The sequence below is a fragment of the Pristiophorus japonicus genome, chromosome 6 (genome assembly GCF_044704955.1).
Source record: "Pristiophorus japonicus isolate sPriJap1 chromosome 6, sPriJap1.hap1, whole genome shotgun sequence".
In the NCBI taxonomy this organism is placed as follows: Eukaryota; Metazoa; Chordata; class Chondrichthyes; family Pristiophoridae; genus Pristiophorus; species Pristiophorus japonicus.
The window spans coordinates 106,840,563-106,867,015 of NC_091982.1; positions in this window are offsets into that span (position 1 = coordinate 106,840,563).

Here is a 26,453-nt window from a genome sequence, read left to right on the forward strand (position 1 = left end):
GATATAATGCGTGTCTGTGCAATGGGTAGTGATATAATGTGGGTGTGTGCAACGGGTAGTGATACAATGTGGGTGTGTGTAGTTGGTGGTGATATAATGTGTGTGTGCAGTGGGTGGTGATATAATGTGTGTGTGCAGTGGGTGTGATATAATGTGTGTGTGCAGTGGGTGGTGATATAATGTCGGTGTGCGCAGTGGTTGTGATATAATGTGTGAGTGCAGTGGGTGGTGATATAATATGGGTGTGTGCAGTGGGTTTGATATAATGGGTTTGTGCAGTGGGTCGTGATATAATGTGTGTGTACAATGGTTGGTGATATAATGTGGGTGTGTGCAGTAGGTGGTGATATAATGTGGGTGCGTGCAGTGGGTGGTGATATAATGTGGGTGTGTGCAGTAGGTGCTGATATAATGGGTGTGTGCAGTGGGTGGTGGTATAATGGGTGTGTGCAGTAGGTGTGATATAATGCGTGTGTGCAGTGGGTGTTGATATAATGTGGGTGTTTGCAGTAGGTGGTGATATAATGGGTGTGTGTGCAGTGGATGGTGATCTAATGGGTGTGTGCAGTGGATTTTGATATAATGTGGGTGTGTGCTGTATGTGGTGATATAATGGGTTTGTGTGCAGTGGGTGGTGATATAATGGGTGTATGAAGTGGGTGGTGATATAATGTGGGTGTGTGCAGTGGGTGGTGATATAATGTGTGTGTGCAGTGGGTGGTGATATAATGTGGGTGTGTGCAGTGGGTTTGATATAATGGGTGTGTGCAGCAGGTGGTGATATAATGGATATGTGCAGTAGGTGGTGATTCTTTGGGCGTGTGCAGTAGGTGGTGATTCTTTGGGCGTGTGCAGTAGGTGTTGATATAATGGGTGTGTGCAGTAGGTTGTGATATAATGGGTATGTGCAATAGGTGGTGATGTAATGTGTGTGTGCAGTAGGTGGTGATATAATGGGTATGTGCAGTCGGTGGTGTATAATATGTATGTGCAGTAGGTGGTGATATAATGTGTGTGTGCAGTCGGTGGTGATATAATGGGTGTGTGCAGCAGGTGGTGATATAATGGGTGTGTTCAGTGGGTGGTGATATAATGTGTGTGTATGCAGTAGGTGGTGATATAATGGGTGTGTGCAGCAGGTGGTGATATAATGTGTGTGTGCTGTAGGTGCTGATATCATGTATGTGTGCAGTGGGTGGTGATATAATGTATGTGTGCAGTGGGTGGTGATATAATCGGTGTGTGCAGTCGGTGGTGATATAATGTGTGTGTGCTGTAGGTGCTGATATCATGTATGTGTGCAGTGGGTGGTGATATAATGTATGTGTGCAGTGGGTGGTGATATAATCGGTGTGTGCAGTCGGTGTGATATAATGGGTGTGTGCAGTGGGTGTTGATATAATGTGGGTGTGTGCAGTGGATGGTGTTATAATATGGGTGTGTAGTGGGTGGTGATATAATGTGTGTGTGCAGTGGGTGATGATATAATGTGGGTGTGTGCAGTGGGTGGTGATATAATGTGGGTGTGTGCAGTGGGTTTGATATAATGGGTTTGTGCAGTGGGTCGTGATATAATGTGTGTGTACAATGGTTGATATAATGTGGGTGTGTCGTGGGTAGTGATATAATGTGGGTGTGTGCAGTGGGGGGTAATATAATGGGTGTGTGCAGTAGATGGTGATATAATGGGTGTGTGCAGTAGGTGGTGATAAAATGGGTGTGCGCAGTAGTTGGTGATATAATGGGTATGTGCGGTAGGTGGTGATATAATGGGTGTGTGCAGTAGGTTGTGATATAATGGTATGTGCAATAGGTGGTGATATAATGTGTATGTGCAGTAGGTGGTGATATAATGGGTGTGTGCAGCAGGTGGTGATATAGTGGGTGTGTGCAGTAGATGGTGATATAATGGGTGTGTGCAGTAGGTGGTGATAAAATGGGTGTGTGCAGTCGGTGGTGATATAATGTGTGTGTGCAGTGGTTGGTGATATAATGTGTGTGTGCAGTGGGTGTGATATAATGTGTGTGTGTAGTGGGTGGTGATATAATGTGTGTGTGCAGTGGGTAGTGATATAATGTGTGTGTGCAGTGGGTGTGATATAATGTGTGTGTGTAGTGGGTGGTGATATAATGTGGGTGTGTACAGTGGGTAGTGATATAATGTGTGTGTGTAGTGGGTGGTGATATAATGTGTGTGTGTAGTGGGTGGTGATATAACGTGTGTGTGTAGTGGGTGGTGATATAATGTGTGTGTGTGCAGTAGGAGGTGATATAATGGGTATATGCAGTCGGCGGTGAAATAATGGGTGTGTGCAGTGGGTGGTGATATAATGTGTGTGTGTAGTGGGTGGTGATATCATGGATGTGTGTAGTGGGTGGTGATATAATGTGGGTGTGTGCAATGGGTGGTGATATAATGTGTGTGTGCAATGGCTGGTGATATAATGTGGGTGTGTGCAGTGGGTTTGATATAATGGGTGTGTGCAGTGGGTCGTGATATAATGTGTGTGTACAATGGTTGGTGATATAATGTGGGTGTGTAGTGGGTAGTGATATAATGTGGGTGTGTGCAGTGAGGGGTGATATAATGTGGGTGTGTGCAGTAGGTGTGATATAATGTGGGTGTGCAGTCGGTGATGATATAATGTGGGTGTGTGCAGTAGGTGGTGATATAATGTGGGTGTGTGCAGTGGGTGGTGATATAATGTGGGTGTGTGCAGTCGGTGCTGATATAATGGGTGTGTGCAGTAGGCGGTGAAATAATGGGTTTGTGCAGTGGGTGGTGATATAATGGGTGTGTGTAGTGGGTGGTGATATAATGTGTGTGTGTAGTGGGTGGTGATATAGTGGGTGTGTGCAGTAGGTGGTGATCTAATGTGTGTGTGCAATGGGTGGTGATATAATGTGTGTGTGCAGTGGGTGGTGATATAATGTGTGTGTGCAGTGGGTGGTGATATAATGGGTGTGTGCAGTAGGTGGTGATATAATGTGTGTGTGCAGTGGGTAGTGATATAATGTGGTGTGTGCAACGGGTAGTGATACAATGTGGATGTGTGTAGTGGGTGGTGATATAATGTGTGTGTGCAGTGGGTGGTGATATAATGTGTGTGTGCAGTGGGTGTGATATAATGTGAGTGTGTGTAGCGGGTGGTGATATAATGTGTGTGTGCAGTGGGTGGTGATATAATGGGTGTGTGCAGTCGGTGGTGGTATAATGTGGGTGTGTGCAGTGGGTGGTGATATAATGTGGGTGTGTGCAGTAGGTGTGATATAATGGGTGTGTGCAGTGGGTGTTGATATAATGTGGGTGTGTGCAGTATGTGGTGATATAATGGGTTTGTGTGCAGTGGGTGGTGATATAATGGGTGTGTGCAGTTGGTGTGATATAATGCGTGTGTGCAGTGGGTGTTGATATAATGTGGGTGTGCAGTATGTGGTGATATCATGGGTGTGTGTGAAGTGGGTGGTGATATAATGTGCGTGTGTGCAGTGGATGGTGATATAATGGGTGTGTGCAGTGGGTGATGATATCATGTGGGTGTGTGTAGTGGATGGTGATATAATGTGGGTGTGTGCAGTATGTGGTGATATAATGGGTTTGTGTGCAGTGGGTGGTGATATAAGGTGGGTGTGTGCAGTATGTGATGATATAATGGGTTTGTGTGCAGTGGGTGGTGATATAATGGGTGTGTGAAGTGGGTGGTGATATAATGGGTATGTGCAGTGGATGGTGATCTAATGTGGGTGTGTGCAGTGGATGCTGATATAGGGCTGGAAATTCGGTTGTTTCGCGCCTCTGTCAGCACTCCAGAGGGACGGTAATGATTGTCGAATTGTATTCCACCTGGCCATTCAGCTTGCAGTTCCCCGCCAGGTAATTTGGTGCCGGTTATGCGGCGCACAAAAAGCTACCGCCTCGCTCTGCAATTCCATTCAGATCATGATGTCAGTCATCGTGCAACGTCCCGCTAGCAACCCGGTCGAAAAATTAGGTGGTTACGTCTCATTTAGTATCGTCCCCTAATCACGGCAAAAAAACAGGCGGTTCCACGCTCCCGTGTCGCTATCTGCAGCGTATTTAAATTGAGGGAGGCGGATCCTAAATCAGAGGGCACAATTGAACGCAATGTTTCTGCTCAGGTCGCTGCGTCCACCGCTGACTTTAAATCTGATGAATGAGCTGTCATGACGGGGTCCTTACAGGTTGAGTGAAATAATGTAATGGGTGCATTACTGGTTCGCCAGCATCACCTACACCATGCTCTGGTTTCGGCAGCGTGAAGATGCAAGTGCTGTTGGCCATCCAGGGCCACAAATGAGGAGAGGCCGCAGACTTCTGGGCAGGAGGCCTTACACCCAACGAGATTACAGGAGGCAACGCTCATATCTCCACCTCTCTGAGGAGCAGTGTGTGCAAAGGATGCACTTTCGAGAGGAAGTACCGAGAGAGCTATGCCATCTCCCACAGGCTTACCTGCAGCCTCACAATAGGAGCGGGGGAACGAGGAACAGTAGCCTGGTGAGGCCCCAAATGGCCAACCACACCAGGAGGAGCACCATCCATGGTGGAGGCAGTGTGGCAATACTGCCGGTGCAATAGCCACATGTCAGCGGCTCATAATGGATCGGGTCTCTTGAATGGAGGAAGCTGAGGGATGTATGTGCCACCATAATGGCACATCTCCATTAAAGTCCACAATCGTACTAAAGACGCCAATGCAAAGCGGTCAAAGTAACATTTTATTGACGACACCAATGTGGTCGCCTCAAAATCACAACCAAAGCCCTCCCCAGCAAGTAACAAAACAACACAACGTCCCACTGAGAGACCATCAAGCACAATGAAGTTAAACAATGTAACAACATATTTATATAATGAGGACATCTGTCCATGGTGGGTAAAATCCTCATTCAGACTTTGACTGACATTTCTCAACCCTCATCTTTACCCCACTCCCACGCCTAATGCTCTTTCTCAATGCTGCCTCAGTGCCTACAGCAAGGCTGCATGAGGGCTGCTGTGTGTGTGGGGCAGACAGTAAAGGCAGCCTACCAGGACGCCCTGGACCAGCTCTGGGCCCAGAAGGCCTGGCTGTAGACTGCACCACCTCAGTATCGGCGGCAGGAGTCTGTGATGGCTCAGGTGTAGACCGCGATATGTGCAAAGACAGAGTGGCAGTGGTGGGAGCCGGAATGCTGTCATCTTGAGAAAGGACAGCACCTTCCATTTCCAGCTTGCCCACAGCCACTCCCCCAGGGCGGAGCCGCAGCATCCAGAGCAATATGTGTGAGCACAACTTGCTGGCCTGCTTTGGCACCATCACTTCCCTGTTAGACTGTGCAGAACACACAGAGAGTCACAGCAACATGAGTCTGAAACGCAACAATCGTGAGTTCATGCCAGCAATCACTGACAGCATCACATCACAAAATCCTTACGTGGCTTCGGCATGTGATGGGATAGCTGCTACCACATCAATCATGGCTCGCGCCATCTCCTCTGGGACTCCACATCGCTCGTTGACCCCATCTCCCTCTGTGAGCGAACAAGGATGGGCTTGTTGGACTCCTGAGAGGCATGGGCAATGCTTGAGGCAGCCTCCGCCACATTCACAGCAAGTGCGTGGATGCTCTGCGGAACCCGATCCAATGCACCCATGAGCTCGTGGTGCAGTTGCGTGGTCTCTCTGGACATAGCCACCAAGTCCAGGTCCACGTATGCCTGTCTCTCAGTGGGACTCCTGGGCTAACTCACCCTCTGGGGAGCTGCCTCCGAGCTTCCCCTTTCATTGGACATTGCTATAGGCCACTGGGGCCAGGAGCCTCAATCTCCTCGAACCTCTCAAATTCAGGCTCCTCCTCCGATGTGGTGTTCCCACTCGCTGGGACTGATAGAGTGTCCCACTCAGTGACCAAACTGTTGTCACCTCTCTCGTCATCTCCCCCGTCGTCCAATGTTGGCGGTTCAGGGGCAGGCTGCTGCACTTCTGGCTGATCATCTGTAAGCACAAAACAACAGACGTGGGGTTATCAGCAGGGGAGGGGGCAGGAAGGTAAGAGGAAGGTAGTATTATATCTATATGTAAAGGAGGTAGGCTACTTGGTATCAGGGATCAAGGAACTCACATAAATCGCTAACCTCATTCACATACTGTCACTACCCACAGGGAGCTCTGCCTCACCGCCAGCCACCGCAAGAACCATGGCGCCTGTCTTCTGGTCCGCTTTCCGACCCTTCCGATTCGTACACCAGCCGAGCTGCTGTTTTTCTGCACATGCGAGCCAGATGCCCTGTACAGTTGCAGTTTCTGCAAACAGTATGCTGAAATTGACACCCCCTTGTTGAGTGCCTTCCCCCACATCTCCAGCACAGACCGCTTCCATTGTTTCCGAAGGATGAGCTGTGTCTGGCTGATTTCTCTTGAGCTTCTCTCAGTCAATAGTTGATTGCTCGCATTGTGGGTTGATGAAGTGTGAACGGCCGGTCATGTGTCCCTTGATAGCTTCTGGCGCCACTGCCTGCTGTTGAAGGTCTGCTTTCCTGCCTTTGTCTGTGTGTGGAGGTAGCGGCTTGTTTCATGCTGTGAACCCCTTGTTCCGATGTTTGGTTAGTTGTCGTACCCACAGTATAGGTCAACCTCGTTTCTTCTTCTCCTACCAATAATGTCTGTGCGACCAGTGCTGCTGCCTCTAGGGTCAAGTTCTTGGACTCTATAAGCTTTCGGAATATGCCTGCGTGGCTTATTCCTTCAATAAAAAAGTCTCTCAGTACTTCTCTCCTTAATTCATCGGAGAACTCACATAAACTAGCCAGCCTCCGAAGTTCCGCCACAAAGTCGGATATGCTCTGGCCCACACAGCGTCTGTAGTTGTAGAACCTGTGTCTGGCCATGTGTAGGCTGCTTGCTGGCTTCAGGTGGTCTCTCACCAGTGTGCTCAGTTCCTCAAACAACTTGCTTGCTGGTTTCTTGGGTGCCAGCAGGTCTTTAATTAAGGCGTATGTTTTCGAGCCACAGCTGGTCAAGAGATGGACTCTTCTCTTGTCTGCCTTATTGTCGCCCAACCAGTCTTTGGTTACAAAGCTTTGCTGGAGCCTTTCTATAAAATCCTCCCAATTGTCTCCCGCATTGTATTTCTCATCTGAGCCATTGGTAGTCATTCTGTGGATTCTGTGATCCCGTTACTCGTCGCCACTGTAAAGTCCTGACCCTGCAGTACAGACTTAGATGATGCACATGTGAAGTCAAGGTCACTCTGGACCTGCACCTTTATTTCACAGTTCTCGAGTGCCACACTTGCCTGAGAACTGCCTTTATATACCTGTGTGGAACAGGTGTGCAGTGTCTCCTGCAAGTGCACCCCTGGTGGTAAAGTATGCTTGTGGTTACAGGTTATATCTCGTTACAGATAGCATGGTACGATACAGTTATATACAGTAGTGTGAGATACATGAAACCCAGGAGGGCCGACACTTGCTGCTCCACCTCAGTGAGGTCCTGTAGATCAGGCTCCCCACCTCCGGTGTGCTGCTGCTCCCAATGATTATTTCGCCTACAATAAGAAAAAGATGTGAGTAAGTCTGCAGCTCATAGTGTGGCACATGTGCCTTCCATAGTAGAGTAGCTGCTACTGTCTGGAAGTGTAAAAATGTCCATTACAATCTGCGTGTCTGCGCACAGAGCATATGGGAAAGCTGGGAGGAGGTGAGAGCCACCTAAGATTGTGGTTCAGGGTGACGTTTGGTAAACGCATATGAAGAGTCAAATGGCACCGCGAGGAGGGGTGAGACTGATCAGGGAACAAGAGGGTGTGCGACGCTTCATGCGCAGGGCATGGCTGGTGAACTGGGCCTCTACTTTTCATGTGGCTTCACCAACCCACACCATGGTCTGTAACACGTGGAGAAGTGGCATGTCCTCAAAGACTTTATATTGTGTGACACAATGATTTTGAACTCATGGCATTGGTGCATTAATGTAAAGGGTGCTCACCCTGACGATCCTCGTGAGGTTGTTAAACTTCTTGCGACATTGTGTCGCAGTTCGCCCCACCGTGCCTCTTGCTGAGACGTCTTGTGCCATCTCCCTCCAAAGCCTCCGAAAAACTCTTGGAAGGTCCAGGAAGATGCAAGACATGCCACCTCCTCTCTACAGCCTCTATCAATGCCTCAGCGGCCGTGGCTGAGAAGTGGCGTGCTCTATGTCAACCTTCCTGCTCCTCCATTGTCCCGCTCTGCTCAAAGTGCACAGGTGGAACTGCGCAGACACATAAAACCTTGAATTTTTGCACTGAGGTTTTCACTTGGACCTGCCAGGCACAAGTTTGAACACCCTGATTTAGCATCGCTTATCAATCTCACTGGGTTTGCAACAAATTTTCTAATCCGAGGTGCAAAAACTTACAGGGCGCTATACTTACCGGCCAGCCATGAATAACACCACAAAATGTCCGGAACTGAATTTCCAGCCCACAATGTGTGTGCAGTGGGTGAGGACGTAATGTGTGTGTAGTGGGTGAGGACGTAATGTGTGTGTAGTGGGTGATGATATAATGTGTGTGTAGTGGGTGATGATATTCTGTGTGTGCAGTGGGTGATGATATAATGTGTGTGTAGTGGGTGATGATATTCTGTGTGTGCAGTGGGTGAGGATATAATGTGTGTGCAATGGGAGATGATATAATGTGTGTGCAGTGGGTGATGATATAATGTGTGTGTAGTGGGTGATGATATTCTGTGTGTGCAGTAGGTGAGGATATAATGTGTGTGCAATGGGAGATGATATAATGTGTGTGTAATGGGAGATGATATAATGTGTGTGTAGTGGGTGATGATATTCTGTGTGTGCAATGGGTGAGGATATAATGTGTGTGTAATGGGAGATGATATAATGTGTGTGTAGTGGGTGATGATATAATGTGTGTGTAGTGGGTGATGATATTCTGTGTGTGCAGTGGGTGAGGATATAATGTGTGTGTAATGGGAGATGATATAATGTGTGTGTAGTGGGTGATGATATTCTGTGTGTGCAGTGGGTGATGATATTCTGTGTGTGTAGTGGGTGAGGATATAATGTGTGTGTAGTGGGTGATGATATAATGTGTGTGTAGTGGGTGATGATATAATGTGTGTGTAATGGGAGATGATATAATGTGTGTGTAGTGGGTGATGATATAATGTGTGTGTAGTGGGTGATGATATTCTGTGTGTGCAGTGGGTGAGGATATAATGTGTGTGCAGTGGGTGATGATATAATGTGTGTATAGTGGGAGATGATATAATGTGTGTGTAGTGGGTGATGATATTCTGTGTGTGAGTGGGTGAGGATATAATGTGTGTGTAGTGGGTGATGATATAATGTGTGTGTAGTGGGTGATGATATAATGTGTGTGTAATGGGAGATGATATAATGTGTGTATAGTGGGTGAGGATTTAATGTGTGTGTAATGGGAGATGATATAATGTGCGTGTAGTGGGTGAGGATTTAATGTGTGTGTAGTGGGTGATGATATTCTGTGTGTGCAGTGGGTGATGATATAACGTGTGTGCAATGGGAGATGATATAATGTGTGTGCAGTGGGTGATGATATAATGTGTGTGTAGTGGGAGATGATATAATGTGTGTGTAGTGGGTGATGATATTCTATGTGTGCAGTGGGTGAGGATATAATGTGTGTGCAGTGGGTGAGGATATAATGTGTGTGCAGTGGGTGATGATATAATGTGTGTGCAGTGGGTGATGATATAATGTGTGTGTAGTGGGTGATGATATAATGTGTGTGTAGTGGGTGATGATATAATGGGCCCAAAATTCAGTACTGCTGGAAAGCTGGTGCTCCCCCCACCTTTTTGTGGCCATTAGTGCCAAAAAAATACTGGCTGGGCCACCCCATACTCAGTTCCAAAAGTGAACAAATGGGTTCCAGCGCTAATGAGCCCTTCCAAAGTGGATTTTTCAGCGGTGTGTCTGTCTTAATTTGGGCGTTATCACCACTGAGAAATTCAGCATGGTAAGGGTTTCTAATGAGCCAGCTGCTCCCTGGTCTTTTTAAAGGCAGCAAGGCCCTGAGCGGGGAAGGGGGTTGGAAGGATGGCTGGTGTAAGAGGTGCAGGAGAGCCAACAGGTTCACTGATGTGGAGCTGAGACACTGATGGACAGTGTGGAGGACAGAAGAAGAATACTGTTTCCTGACGTGGTGAGACCTGGCAGGCAGGCAGTACATAATGCATGGAGGGAGATTTCAGGGGCGGTGTCAGGTACCTCCATATATGTGAGGGCGCACCCATTGCTGGCCAGTCTGCACCCATCCCTTCCAGGGTGGCGATGGGTCGGCGCCTCCTAGCTCTGGGGTAATGGGGATCCTCCTCTACCTCCTGCGCCTCCTCCTCCTCCTCCTCCTCAGGTGGTACTGCTGGCGTGACCTCCAGCGGCTGTCCCCTCATGATGGCCAGGTTATGCAGCATGCAGCAACTACGACAATGATGGAGACCCGTGAGGAGAGTACTGCAAGGTGCCATGAGAGTGGTCCAGGCACTGGAACCTTTGCTTAAGAACACCAATGCACTGCTCGATGATACACCTGGTGGCACAATGAGCATCATTGTATGCATATTCTGGTGCTGTCCTGGGGTCCCGCAGTGGAGTCAGCAGCCAAGTGGACAGGGGATATCCCCTGTCCCCAAGCAGCCAACCGCAATCCCGATTCAGGCTGATGAAGACAGCGGGCACACTGGTCTGGCGCTGAATGAAAGAATCATGGCTGCTGCCTCACTTGCCCGCTGCCTGTGTGCACAATGCTGATGACGACGCCTTCTCCTGCGTGCTGCCCTGCTTTTGAACAGGTGTACCTGGTATCACCCTCCCAACACTCCTCCCAACCTCAGGGTGAACCCTGCCAAGAAGGTCTCTGCAACCCACAGGACTCCACTAAAGAGTCAGACCTGAAAGTTGTACAAAAGTCCAGGGGTATGTACAGAGCAGCACTCAGCAGGTTTAATGGAACCAAAACAATAAATAAAACTATTAAAAGATAAATACTTTGGATACTGTAATCATAAATAAAATCACTAATAATTAATAAAGCTATTAAAAAATAAATACAGTGGATGCTGTCATCTTAAATAAAAATACTAAAATTAATAAAACTATTTCCCTACCAAACGGCCCCGTTCGTGACAACACTCCAGAGGTGTCCCGTTTGAGCGCCGACTTGAATATCGTGTGGGGGCACTGCTGGGAAAAGTGTTACCTTTTTCCCGCTAAAAATCGCGGTCCTGATGGTTTTCCAGCGGCCCGCACGATGCAGAGCCACCGCTGGAAAGTCTCCTTTACAGCGGCTTCACCGCGTAGTTTCCGGCGGAAGTGAGCACTGCTCAAATCCCCCCCGAGCTGATTATGGCTCGAGGAGGGAAAATCATTCGACCGCAGCAGCCCATCGATTTTATCGGTCGTCCGCCCAAACTCCGCGGTAGCCGTCCCTTCGGGTACGGTGAATTTCAGTCCCATCGGCCCTGCAATTCCGGTCGGAGGCTTATTTCGAACGAACGCCTCCGACTGGAGAACTTTAACGAAATTACCTGGTGGTCCCGGAGGAGAGTGGGATTCCGGTGGGGAGGCCTTCACTTCCCGCGCTGCGAAGCGCGCTCCCATCCTCGAGGTTCCCATGCGGAAGATGCAGTCATGTGTGACTGCTCAGCCAATCAGATACAGTATTCCACAGCTTTCTCATTAATAGCAGTGAGAACTCCGTATCTATGAGTTTCTCATTGCTACTAATGAGAAACAATAAACAAACACACTAAACACCATAATAAAAAATAAAAAAAACACCTCACATAATTAACTTTAATTGAAATTAAAGTTAACAAATGTCTTAGAAAAAATATATAGTTTTCCGATTTAAAAAAAAAAGTTTTCTAATTAAAAATGAACATACCTTAGTGGGCAGGGTTTTTAACATTAAAATCTGTATTTTAATTTTTATTTTTATATGTTTTTGTGTGTTTCAAAACTCTTCTCTGGTAAAAGTAGGCTATGCGCCTGGTTTTACCAGGCTCAAGAGTTTTCGGGACAGTCGCTGGGCAAGCGATGGATAAATACCGCAATCTTGCCCGCGCGAATGTCCTGGCTGTGGGGATACGGACGATCTGTCAATCCAGAACTTGACAGATCGGAAAAGCCGGTTATCAGCGCATGCGCATTGCGTGCTGACAACTGGCTTTTGCGATGCCTTCCCGGGTCCGGACACACTCGGTACAGACCCGGAGAGGCTGGGATTTCTGCCCCATTGTGTGTGTAATAGGTGATGATATAATGTGTGTGCAATAGATGATGATATAATGTGTGTGTAGTGGGTGATGATATAATGTGTGTGTAGTGGGTGATGATATAATATGTGTGCAGTGGGTGATGATATAATGGGCCTGAAATTCAGCACCGCTGAAAAGCTGGTGCTCCCCCAACCTTTTTGTGGCCATTAGCGCCAAAACAATTTCTGGCTGGGCCACCTCATATTCCTCTCCAAGAGTGAACAAATGGGTTCCAACGCTCATGAACCCTTCCAAAGTGGATTTTTCAGTGGTGTGGCTGTCTTAATTTGAGTGTTATTACCACTGAGAAATTCAGCATGCTGGTAAGGGTTTCTAATGAGCAAGCTGCTCCCCGGCCTTTTTAAAGGCAGCAAGGCCCTGACAGAGGAAAGAATTTGGAAGGATGGTTGGTGTAGGAGGTGCAAGGAGAGCCAACAGGTTCATTGATATGGAGCTGGAGACACTGATGGATAGTGTGGAGGACAGAAGAAGAATACTGTTTCCTGACGTGGGGAGACCTGGCAGACAGGCAGTGCATAATGCATGGAGGGAGATTGCAGGGGAGGTGTCAGGTACCTCCATATATGTGAGGGCGCACCAGTGCTGGCCAGTCTGCACCCGTCCCTTCCAGGATGGCGATGGGTCGACGCCTCCAAGTTCTGGGGTAACGGGGATCCTCCTCTACCTCCTGCACCTCCTCCTCCTCCTCAGGTGGTACTGCTGGCTCAACCTCCAGTGGCTGTCCCCTAATGATGGCCAAGTTGTTCAGTATGCAGCAGACTATGAAGATGATGGAGACCCGTGAGGAGAGTGCTGCAAGGTACCACTAGAGCGGTCCAGGTACCGGAACCTTTGCTTAAGGATACCCAAACTCTGCTCGATGATACACCTGGTGGCATAATGAGCGTCATTGTAGGCATGCTCTGGCGCTGTCCTGGGGTTCTGCAGTGGAGTGAGCAGCCAAGTGGACAAGGGATGCCCCTTGTCCCCAAGCAGCCAACCTGATTCAGGCCGGTGAAGACAGCGGGCACATTGGTCTGGCACAGAATGAATGAATCATGGCTGCTGCCTCCCTTGCCCGCTGCCTGTCTGCATGGTGTTGTCAGCGACGCCTTCTCCTCCGTGCTGCCCTGCTTCTGACCAGGTGTACCAGGTGTCGCCCTCCCAACACTCCTCCCATCCTCAGGGTGAACCCTGCCAAGCAGGTCTCTGCAGCCCACAGGACTCCACTAAAGAGTCAGACCTGAAAGTTGTACAAAAGTATAGGGGTATGTACAAACCTCTGAGCAGCACTCAGCAGGTTTAATGGAGCCAAAACAATTAATATAACTATTAAAATAAAAATACTTTGATACTATAAGTTTAAATAAAGTCACTAATAAATAATAAAACTATTAAAAATTAAGCACAGTGAATGCTGTAATCTTAAATAAAAATACTAAAATTAATAAAACTATTTCCCTACCAAAGGGCCCCATTCGCGACAACACTCCAGCTGAAAATCCCAGTCCTGATGGTTTTCCAGCGGCCCGCACGATGCAGAGCCACCGCTGGAAAGTCTCCTTTACAGCGGCTTCACCGCGTAGTTTCCGGCGGAAGTGAGCACTGCTCAAATCCCCCCCGAGCTGATTATGGCTCGAGGAGGGAAAATCATCCGACCGCAGCAGCCCATCGATTTTATTGGTCGTCCGCCCAAACTCCGCGGTAGCCGTCCCTTTGGGTACGGTGAATTTCAGTCCCATCAGCCCTGAAATTCCGGTCGGAGGCTTTTTTCGAATGATCGCCTCTGACTAGAGAATTTTTACGAAATTACCTGGTGGACCCGCAGGGGCGCGGGATTCCGGTGGGGAGGCCTTTACTTCCCGCGCTGTGAAGCGTGCTCCCGTCCTTGAGGTTCCCATGCGGAAGATGCAGTCATGTGTGACTGCTCAGCCAATCAGATACAGTATTCCACAGCTTTCCCATTAATAGCAGTGAGAACTCCGTATCTATGAGTTCCCATTGCCACTAATGAGAAAAAATAAACAAACACACTAAACACCATAATAAAAAATAAAAAAACACCTCACATAATTAACATTAATTGAAATTAAAGTTAATAAATGTCTTAGAAAAAATATATACTTTTCCGATTTTTTAAAAAAGTTTTGTAATTAGAGTTAAAAATGAACATACCTTAGTGGGCAGGGTTTTTAACATTAAAATCTATATTTTAATTTAAATTTTTATATGTTTTTGTGTGTTTCAAAACTCTTTCCTGGTAAAAGTAGGCTATGCGCCTGGTTTTACCAGGCTCAAGATTTTTTGGGGCATTCGCTGGGCAAGCGATGGATAAATACCGCAATCTTGCCCGCGCGTATGTCCTGGCTGTGGGGATACGGACGATCTGTCAATCCAGAGCTTGACAGATCGGAAAAGCCGGTTATCGGCGCATGCGCATTGCGCGCTGACAACTGGCTTTTGCAATGCCTTCCCGGGTCCCTACACACTCAGTACAAACCAGGATTTCTGCCCCATTGTGTGTGTAATGGGTGATGATATAATGTGTGTGAAGTGGGTGATGATATAATGTGTGTGTAGTAGGTGATGATATAATGTGTGTGCAGTGGGTGATGATATAATGTGTGTGTAATGAGTGATGATATAACGTGTGCAGTGGGTGATGATATAATGTGTGTGTAGTGGGTGATGATATAATGTGTGTGTAGTGGGTGATGATATAATGTGTGTGCAGTGGGTGATGATATAATGTGTGTGCAATGGGTGATGATATAATGTGTGTGCAGTGGGTGATGATATAATGTATGTGTAGTGGGTGATGATATAATGGATCCAAATTCAGTGCCGCTGGAAAGCCATGAGCGCCAAAAATAATTCTGGCTGGGCCACCTCATATTCAGCTCCAAAAGTGAACAAATGGGTTCCAGCACTAATGAACCTTTCCAAAGTGAATTTTTCAGCGGTGAGGCTACATTAATTTGAGCGTTATCACCACTGAAAAATTCAGCAACATAAGGGTTTCTAATGAGCCAGCTGCTCCCTGGCCTTTTTAAAGGCAGCAAGGCCCTGAGGGGGGAAGGAGGTTGGAAGGATGGCTGGTATAAGAGGTGCAAGGAGAACCAACAGGTTCACTGATATGGAGCTGGAGACACTGATGGACAGTGTGGAGGACAGAAGAAGAATACTGTTTCCTGACGTGGGGAGACCTGGTAGACAGGCAGTACATAATGCATGGAGGGAGATGGCAGGGGAGGTGTCAGGCACCTCCATAAATGTGAGGACACACCTTCCCAGGAGGGTGCTGGCCAGTCTGCACCCAGCCCTTACAGGCTGGCGATGGGTCGCGCCTCCTAGCTCTGGGCAACAGGGATCCTCCTCCTCCGCAGGTGGAACTGTTGGCTTGACCTCCAGCGGCTGTCCCCTCATGATGGCCAAGGTGTGCAGTCTGCAACAGACCATGACAATGATGGAGACCCGTTGAGAATACTGCAAGGTACCACTGGAGCGGTCCAGGCACCGGAACTTTTGCTTATGGATGCCTATACTCTGCTCGATGATACACCTGGTGGCACATTGAGGGTCATTGTATGCACGCTCTGGCACTGTCCTGGGGTTCCGCAGTGGAGTGGGCAGCCAAGTGGACAGGCGATAACCCCTGTCCCCAAGCAGCCAACCGCAATCCTGATTCAGGCCGTTGAAGACAGCGGGCACACTGGTCTGGCGCTGAATGAATGAATCATGGCTGCTGCCTCCCTTGCCCACTGCCTCTCTGCACGGTGCTGATGACGACGCCTTCTCCTGTGTGCTGCCCTGCTTCTGGCCAGGTGCACCAGTTGTCGCCCTCCCAACACTCCTCCCATCCTAGGGTGAACCCTGCCATGTAGGTCTCTGCAGCTCACAGGACTCCACTAAAGAGTCAGACCTGAAAGTTGTACAAAAGTACAGGGGTATGTACAAACCTCTGAGCAGCACTCAGCAGATTTAATGGAGCCAAAACAATAAAACTATTAAAAGATAAATACAATGGATACTGTCATCTTAAATAAAATCACTAATAATTAATAAAATTATTTCCCTACCAAAGGGCCCCGTTCGCGACAACACTCCAGCGGTGTCCCGTTCGAGCGCCGAATTGAATACCTTGCGAGGGCACTGCTGGGAAAAGTCTTACCTTTTTGCCGCTGAAAATCCCGGTCCTGATGGTTTTCCAGCGGCCCGCACGATGCAGAGCCACCGCTGGAAAGTCTCCTTTACAGCGGCTTCACCGCGTAGTTTCCAGCGAAAGTGAGCACTGCTCAAATCCCCCCCGAGCTGATTATGGCTCGAGGAGGGAAAATCATCCGACCGCAACAGCCCATCGATTTTATCGGTCGCCCGCCCAAACTCCGCGGTAGCCGTCCCTTCAGGTACGGTGAACTTCAGCTCCATCGGCCGTCAAATTCCGGTCGGAGGCTTATTTCGAATGAACGCCACTGACTGGATAATTTAAACTTAATTACCTGGTGGTACCGCAGGGGCGCGGGATTCCGGTGGGGAGGCCTTCTCTTCCCACGCTGCAAAGTGCGCTCCCATCCTCGAGGTTCCCATGCGGAAGGTGCAGTCACGTGTGACGGCTCAGCCAATCAGTTACAGTATTCCACAGCTTTCCCATTAATAGCAGTGAGAACTCCGTATCTATGAGTTCCCATTGCTACTAATGAGAAAAAATAAACAAACACACTAAACACCATAATAAAAAATAAAAAAAACACCTCACATAATTAACATTAATTGAAATTAAAGTTAATAAATGTCTTAGAAAAAATATATACTTTTCCGATTTTTAAAAAAAGTTTTGTAATTAGGGTTAAAAATGAACATACCTTAGCGGGCAGGGTTTTTAACATTAAAATGTGTTTTTTAATTTTATTTTTATATGTTTTTGTGTATTTTAAAACTCTTTCCTGGTAAAAGTAGGCTATACATCTGGTTTTACCAGGCTCAAGATTTTTCGGGGCATTCGCTGGGCAAGCGATGGATAAACACCGCAATCTTGCCCGCGCGAATGTCCTGGCTGTGGGGATATGGACGATCTGTCAATCCAGAGCTTGACAGATCGGAAAAGCCGGTTTTCGGCGCATGCGCATTGCGCGCTGACAACTGGCTTTTGCTATGCCTTCCCGGGTCTGGACACACTAGGTACAGACCCGGAGAGGCCAGGATTTCTGCCCCATTGTGTGTGTAATGGGTGATAATATAATGTGTATGTGCAGCAGGTGAAGATAGAATGTTTGTGTGTGTGATATATTCACAGAGCACAACATACACTGCTCCTAACATGGCAGGCAGCTCTGTCGGAAGCCTCCGGAACAGCCTGGTTCTGTTATTATTAACTCTGCAGTTGCAGTACACAATACGTCCACATCCACAGACATTAGAAGCTGACAGACATTACACTTCTCCCTCCTTAATGAAGAAGTTATTATAACAAACATCATATATAACTTTCATTTTTATACATAACACAGTTTATAGACTTATTTTTTTCCATATTTACAAATTTAACTTTACCACTTGTTTTCTGTTTCGAAGAGGATACCTTCGCTCTCGAACAGAACCTTCCAAACATGGTGTCGATTTCACATCCATTCGAGGCTCATCCTGAGGAACGTTTTCCTCCATTGAATTTGCTTGATTTTCATTTGCTCACTCTAACTTCAGGCTCTTTGTTTTCCTGACCCAGACTCAGACTTACATTCTGATTCTCTCCTGAATTTGTTTCCAGTATATTGGATTTAGGATTTGCTACTGGTGTATCAAAACTATCTGATGAGTCAGAAATAATTGAATCTTTCCCACCTTCAACTCCTTCCACGTCTGTAGGTAAAATATGATCAATATGAACAAACCTAACCTGTCCATTATCAAGCATCTTTACCAAATATGTGCGAGGACCACATATCTTCACCACTCTTCCTCGTTACCACTTTAACCATTTATGGTGATGGTTCTTCACTCTCACCTTCTGGTTTAATTTCAAACTTCTCGCTTTTACTCTACCTCTATCATGATTCTCTTTCTGTCTTAATTGTGTCTCTTCTACAGACTGTGCCAAATTTGGTTTCAACAACGAGAATCTGGTTCGTGGCTGTCATTTGAGAAACAACTCTGTTGGTGTTCTACCAGTAATTGTATGAGGAGTATTACAATGCATAATTAGAGAATTAGCCAATTTGTGGTCCAATGACAACTGTCGTTTCCTTGGATTTGGATCTAACATTTGTTTTATGAGGGCATGTTTTACAATTTGTATAGTGCGCTCTCCTGCACCATTCGACGCAGGATGATATGGTGGAATCTTGGTATGTTTCACACCATTTTTCCTCATGAATTGTGCAAATTCTTCTGAACTAAATTGTGGTCCATTATTCAAAACAATTTCTTCAGGGAAGCCAAATGAAGAAAATAATCTCCGTAAAATGTCCAATGTTTTATTTGTTGTTATTTTCCACATTGGGAACACCTCAACCCACTTTGAATGGCTATCAATCACAATGAACAATTGTTGTCCTTTTAACTCAGCAAAATCAATATGTAGCCTTTGCCACATCCATGGCTGTTATGGCACCGAGGGTGGTTGCTTGCTTACCAATTGACATGTTGTACACTGACTCACTATGTACTCTATATCTTTATCAAGGCCTGGCCACCATAAATAACTGAGTGCAAAACTCTTGGTCAAGCACATTCCCAGGTGCTGGTCATGGAGGTCTCCTAATAATATGGATCTGAATGTATTTGGTATAACCATTCTTGCACCCCATATGATACAATCTTTATAGACTGATAATTAATTCCTTCGAATGAAGAATGGATGTGTATCTTTGTCTGTTACCTGGTTTGGCCATCCATTTGCAATATAATCATTCACCTTTGACATCACTGGCTCACGTTTGGTTGCTCTTGAGCTGTGACTGGCAGTTCATCAGTGTATAAAAAATAAAACATTTCTTCCCTGTCGGGTGTAACTTGTGATGGGGAAGGCAATGTAGACATTGCATCAGCATTACTGTGATCAGCTGATTGTCTATATTAAATATCATATGTATATGCTGACAAAATCAAAGCCCATCTCTGCATTCGGGCTGCAGCTAATGTTGCAACTGGGGACTTTGGATGGAGGATTGCTGTTAGGGGCTTATGGTCCATAACGATGGTAAACTTACGACTCTACAATTATTTGTGAAACTTCTTGACCCCAAAAATTAATGCCAAAGCTTCCCTTTCAATTTGCGCATAATTATTCTCACTGGCACTGAGAGTGCGTGAAGCAAAAGCAATTGGTCTCTCCTCCCCACTACGTGATACATGAGAGATCACTGCCCCAACTCCATACGGAGAGGCATCACAGGCTAGCTTAATCTCCTTAGATGATGCTCTCTACCAATTTGCTTTTACACTCCTTGAATGTTGTATGCATTCTTTTGACCACTTCCAATGGACCTGTTTTTTCAAAAGTTCATTCAGTGGATGTAATACTGTAGCCAAATGTGGTAGGAATTTCCCATAATAGTTCAAAAGACTCAAGAATGAACGAAGTTCAGTGACATTCCTGGGAGTGGGTGCATTTCTGATTGATCCAGTTTTTCCTTGGTCGAATGTAAACCATCTTTGTCTACTCTGTACCCTAAGTACTCCACTGAGTTTTTAAATAAGTCACACTTACGAGCAGACTCTCGTACTCTTCTCTAGCTGTTTGAGGACTTCATTCAAAATGTTATTATGAATTTGCCTATTTGGGGCTGAAATTAGTATGTCATCCAAATAACATACTACCCCTTCAATACCTTGCAAAATCTGGTTCATCACCCCTTGGAATATGGCAGAGGCAGAAGACAGTCCTAACGGTAGCCTATTAAATTGATATAGGCCTAGATAAGTATTTATAGTCAAACATGACTTGGACTCCTCATCTGGTTTAAGCTGTAAGTAGGCACTCGTAAGATCCAGTTTTGAGAAGATCTGACCACCTGTCAGTGTTGTGAACAAATCTTCTATATTCGGCAATGTATTGGGGACATTACCCTCTGGAACCTGGTTTACGGTCACTTTATAATCACCACACAATCTTACCTTACCTTCGGACTTAGGTACAACAACAATGGGTGTAGCCCAATTACATCAAACTATCTTACAAATAATGTTCTCAGTCTCTAGCCTTTTGAGTTCTTGCTCAACTTTCTCCTAGAGTGAGGTACGGAACGTGGCTTGTAGTAAACCGATCTAGTGTCCTTCTGTACCCTGACACTCGCCTTGAAGCCTTGGATCGGACTGCCTGTTTCTTTAACACCTTCAAATACTTCTTGATAACCTCATCCGTTGATGAAAATCTCGCTCCCACACAGAAAATATCACTGCAATCTAGCTTCAGTGAGCTCAACCAATTTCTTCCTAGTAAGGCTCCTTTCACTGCTGTTGGAGGCAAATTCTGAAATTGAACTTTATATCATTGGTATCTTGAATCCCACAACAGCTATTTGGATTTTGATACTTTCCGAATCGCTGTCCGTTAATCTCATGCTCTTGATGACTCGAACATCTCCTCGTCCTGTTGTTGTTCTTCCATGCTATGTAGTCTCTTGGGATTTCTACTCATAGCTTTGAATGCTGGACTCATGGCTTTGAACGCTGATTTACCCTTCAGTCAGCATGCCTTCGCAAGGTGCCCAGTCTTTCTGCAGAAGAAACACTCTGCCTTCACGTATGGACAACATTGAGCAATGTGTTGACCCAGGCACCTATAGCACGACTTCGATGTTCTGTTAGAATTTCCAGTTTCTGAGACTTTGGGCCCCTACCGTCTTTTACTTTGAACCTGCAGGTGATTTACCTCGGCTGATTGATGACCGTAATTATTATTTAATTCTTGGGAATTTTGTTTGGTCATGCCCGTCGACATCGCTGTCTGACAAGCAATCTGAAAAGTCAAGTCATCCGTCGTCAATAACGTCCTCCTGATCGCATCATTTTTCACCCCACTGACAAAACGAACCCGTAATGCTCGGTTTTGAAAGTTTCCAAAATGACAGTGCTTCGATAGCTTTTTGAATGCTACGATGTAATCACTGATACATTCATCAGGCTTTTGATTCCAAATCCCGAAACAATAGCTTTCAGCAACTTCTAATGGCTTGGGGTTATAGTGCTGCTCCAGCTTCATTAAAATCTCCTTAAGCGTTGTGTCCTTTGGCTCGTCAGGCACAAGCAGATTTACCAGTGTTTCATACAATGCCGGACCTGCCTCCGATAAGAAGATCGCTCTCTTACGTTCCAATACAGCCCGGTTCTGGACTGCATTGTCTGGAACTTTGATTATGTTATTTGCAGTGAAATACATTTCTAGCCAATCCACATATGCTTTAAAACATTCCCGGTCATGTCTATATTCACCCAAATGTCCCATTACACCTGCCATTTTAATCTCTAGCTGTTCACACCATGTGCTGTATTTTACCTCGGATTTTGTAGCTTTTTTCCAAAGACAGAAACTTCCAAAGTCTCTCTGTCGGCTGGCTGAATCCTTCACCAACAAAATTTAAGCTTTAAATCATCCGAAAAATCCCATCTCATCGCCAAATGTGATATATTCACAGAGCACAACACACACTGCTCCTAACATGGCAGGCAGCTCTCTTGGAAGTATCTGGAATCTGCCTGGTTCTGTTTAATGATTAACTCTGCAGTTGCAGTACACAATACGTCCACATCCACAGTGTGCAGCTACAAACATTACAAGCTTACAGACATTACAAGGATCCATTCTTTTTAAATCTCCAGAACCTCCTCAAATATCCTGAGATAAACTCAAATGATTTTTCAATGAAAAAAATATTAACTCAAATGCCTTCTAGCTTAATAATGTACTCGGTACCAATAAAAATAACTTTCCCACTGTAAATCACACTATAAATTCAGTGTTCACCTCTGAAATACTGAGGTGCTGCTTTTGCTGACTGTTCCCGATTTCAAAATGGCGACACCGAGCACTACCGCCCAATCCCGCCTACTTAAGATCGAGTAAAACCACCTTCTCCAAGACGGTATGCTGCTCCGGTGGTATGTTAGCTGTTTTTTGACCAAACTTGCATATTTGGGTGGTAAGCGGGGGGTAGTTGATGATTCTTTATATTTTATTTTTACATTTTTTTTTGATTGATTTATTGGTTGATATATTGATTTATTTGGATCTTTATTTGTATAAGTGATGTGTTTAATGTTTGTAAACGTCCCTCCACCCCGCTACCCCCCATGTTTCGGTCACAACGCCTGATTTATAAGTGTAGGCAAGGTTTTTCTGAGCATACAAAAATCTAAATTTTCTCAATTCTAAGTTAGTTTGGAGTAAGTTTTCTCTGCCTAAACTTGCAAAACAGGCGTAAATTACTGGACACGCACCCTTTCGAAAACAAAATCTGTTCTAAAATGAAACTATTCTAACTGACTAGAACTGGAGCAAACTAAATACCGAGAATTGCAATTTCTAAGATGCTCCATTCTGATCTTGTTGCTCCAAAAAAATAGGAGCAACTCAGGCAGAAACTTGAGCCCAATATGTGTGCATTAGGTGATGATATAATTTGTGTGTATTGGGTGATGATATAATGTGTGTGTAGTGGGTGATGATATAATGTGTGTGCATTAGGTGATGATATAATGTGTGTGTATTTGGTGATGATATAATGTGTGTGCAGTGGGTGATGATATAATGTGTGTGCAGTGGGTGATGATATAATGTGTGTGTAATGGGTGATGATATAATGTATGTGTATTAGGTGATGATATAATGTGTATGTAGTGGGTGATGATATAATGTGTGTGTATTAGGTGATGATATAATGTGTGTGCAGTGGGGGATGATATAATGTGTGTGCAGTGGGTGATGGTATAATGTGTGTGCAATGAGTGATGATATAATGGGCCCAAGTTTCCACATGATTTTTAGGAGCAACTGGTGGAGAACGGTCTATCTTAGAAATCGCAATTCTCCACATTTTTCTTTCTGCAGTTCTAGTCAGGTAGAACAGTTCTACTTTGGAACAGAATTTTTTTTCAAAAGGGGGCGTGTCCGGCCACTGACGCCTGATTTCAAAGTTTCCACAGTGAAAACGTACTCCAAACTAACTTAGAATGGAGTTAAGTGAAGATTTTTGTAGAACTGAAAAAACCTGTTCTACACATTAAAAAATCAGGCGCAGGTTACAAATTAGGTGTCCAGAACGAGGTGGGGGGGGAGGGGGGGAAGGGAAGTCATTAAATTCTATAATAAATCCTTATTTATACTTATACAAATATTATACAAATGAATCTAACCTGAATAAACATTTATAAGCAAAGAAAAGATTAAATAAACCATCTTCTACCTGTGTGAAAGTGCTTCAGGCAGGCCCTTCGGGACCGAAGGCTGAACGGGCCGGCCCGAGACTTCGGGCAGGGCCCGTCTCCAGCACCAGATTTACAGGTAGGTGGCATTGGGTCGGGTCGGGGAGGGGAGGGGAGGTTCGGGTCTGGGGGGGAAGAGAGAGGGGGGGGGAGGGAGAGAGAGGGGGGGAGGGAGGGAGGGAGAGAGAGGGGGGGAGGGAGGGAGGGAGAGAGAGGGGGGGGAGGGAGGGAGGGAGAGAGAGAGGGGGAGGGAGGGAGAGAGAGGGGGGAGGGAGAGAGAGGGAGAGGGGGGGAGGGAGTGAGAGGGGGGGAGGGAGAGAGGGGGGGAGGGAGAGAGAGGGAGGGAGGAGGAGGTCAGTTCGGGGAGGGGGAGGTCAGGTCGGATCCAGTCCGGGGGCGGGGGCAGGGGGATGGAGCGGGAGTCGGGTCGGGTCGGGTGGGGTGGGGGGGGTCGGGTCGGGTCGGGAGGCGGGAGCGCGGGTTGGGTCGGGTCCAGTCGGGGGGGTTGGGGGGAGCAGGAGCGCTGGTCCGGTCGGTCCAGTCGGGGGGGCGGGGCGGAGCGGGAGCGGGAGTCGGGTCGGGTCGGGTCCAGTCGGGGGGGGAGTGGGAGCGGGAGCGGGAGTCGGGTCCGGTCCGGGGGAGCGGGAGTGGGAGCGGGAATCGGGTCGGGTCCAGTTCGGGGGGCGGGGGGGGAGTGGGTGACGGGTCTAGTCGGGTGGGGGGGGCGTGGAAGCAGGAGCTGGCCGTGGGAGGAGCCTTATTCACACAGCCCCAGTGAGGCCATTGGGCCAGGGCTAGGGGCTGCGTGCTTCGGGCCCCTCCCACACAGTTTCGGGCGCCTGGAGCTACTGCACTTACATGCCCACTGTAGCACGCATGTGCAGAGGTCCCGGCACTGTTTTCAGCGCAGGGACCTGGTTCCGTCCCCCCCCCACAGCTCGTGCTGTGCTGCGCCGAGGGCCAGAGGACCTGCAGGGAGGTGGAGAATACCGAGAATTTTTTTAGCCGCATTTTGTGGCGCGAAAAACGGGCGTCCAGGTCGGGACTGCGCCGTTCTAGGCACGTGTGAAAACTTGGGCCCAATGTGTGTGTAGTGGGTGAGGATATAATGTGTGTGTAGTGGGTGATGATATAATGTGTGTGTAGTGGATGATGATATAATGTGTGTGTATTAGGTGATGATATAATGTGTGTGTAGTGGGTGATGATATAATGTGTGTGTAGTGGATGATGATATAATGTGTGTGTATTAGGTGATGATATAATGTGTGTGTAGTGGGTGATGATATAACGTGTGTGTAGTGGGTGATGATATAATGTGTGTGTAGTGGATGATGATACAATGTGTGTGTAGTGGATGATGATATAATGTGTGTGTAGTGGGTGATGATATAATGTGTGTGTATTAGGTGATGATATAATGTGTGTGTATTAGGTGATGATATAATGTGTGTGCAGTGGGTGATGATATAATGTGTGTGTAGTGGATGATGATATAATGTGCGTGTAGTGGGTGATGATATAATGTGTGTGTAGTGGATGATGATATAATGTGTGTGTAGTGGGTGATGATATAATGTGTGTGTATTAGGTGATGATATAATGTGTGTGTAGTGGGTGATGATATAATGTGTGTGTAGTGGATGATGATATAATGTGTGTGTAGTGGGTGATGATATAATGTGTGTGTAGTGGATGATGATATAATGTGTGTGTAGTGGGTGATGATATAATGTGTGTGTATTAGGTGATGATATAATGTGTGTGTAGTGGATGATGATATAATGTGTGTGTATTAGGTGATGATATAATGTGTGTGTAGTGGATGATGATATAATGTGTGTGTAGTGGATGATGATATAATGTGTGTGTATTAGGTGATGATATAATGTGTGTGCATTAGATGATGATATAATGGGTGTGTAGTGGATGATGATATAATGTGTGTGTAGTGGGTGATGATATAATGTGTGTGTATTAGGTGATGATATAATGTGTGTGTAGTGGATGATGATATAATGTGTGTGCAGTGAGTGATGATATAATGTGTGTGTAGTGGATGATGATATAATGTGTGTGCAGTGAGTGATGATATAATGTGTGTGTATTAGGTGATGATATAATGTGTGTGCAGTGAGTGATGATATAATGTGTGTGCATTAGGTGATGATATAATGTGTGTGCAGTGAGTGATGATATAATGTGTGTGTATTAGGTGATGATATAATGTGTGTGCAGTGAGTGATGATATAATGTGTGTGCATTAGGTGATGATATAATGTGTGTGTATTAGGTGATGATATAATGTGTGTGCAGTGAGTGATGATATAATGTGTGTGCATTAGGTGATGATATAATGTGTGTGTATTAGGTGATGATATAATGTGTGTGCAGTGAGTGATGATATAATGTGTGTGCAGTGGGTGAGGATATAATGTGTGTGCATTAGGTGATTATATAATGTGTGTGTATTAGGTGATGATATAATGTGTGTGTATTAGGTGATGATATAATGTGTGTGCAGTGGGTGATGATATAATGTGTGTGTAGTGGATGATGATATAATGTGTGTGCAGTGAGTGATGATATAATGTGTGTGCATTAGGTGATGATATAATGTGTGTGCGGTGGGTGATGATATAATGTGTGTGCATTAGGTGATGATATAATGTGTGTGCAGTGGGTGATGATATAATGTGTGTGCATTAGGTGATGATATAATGTGTGT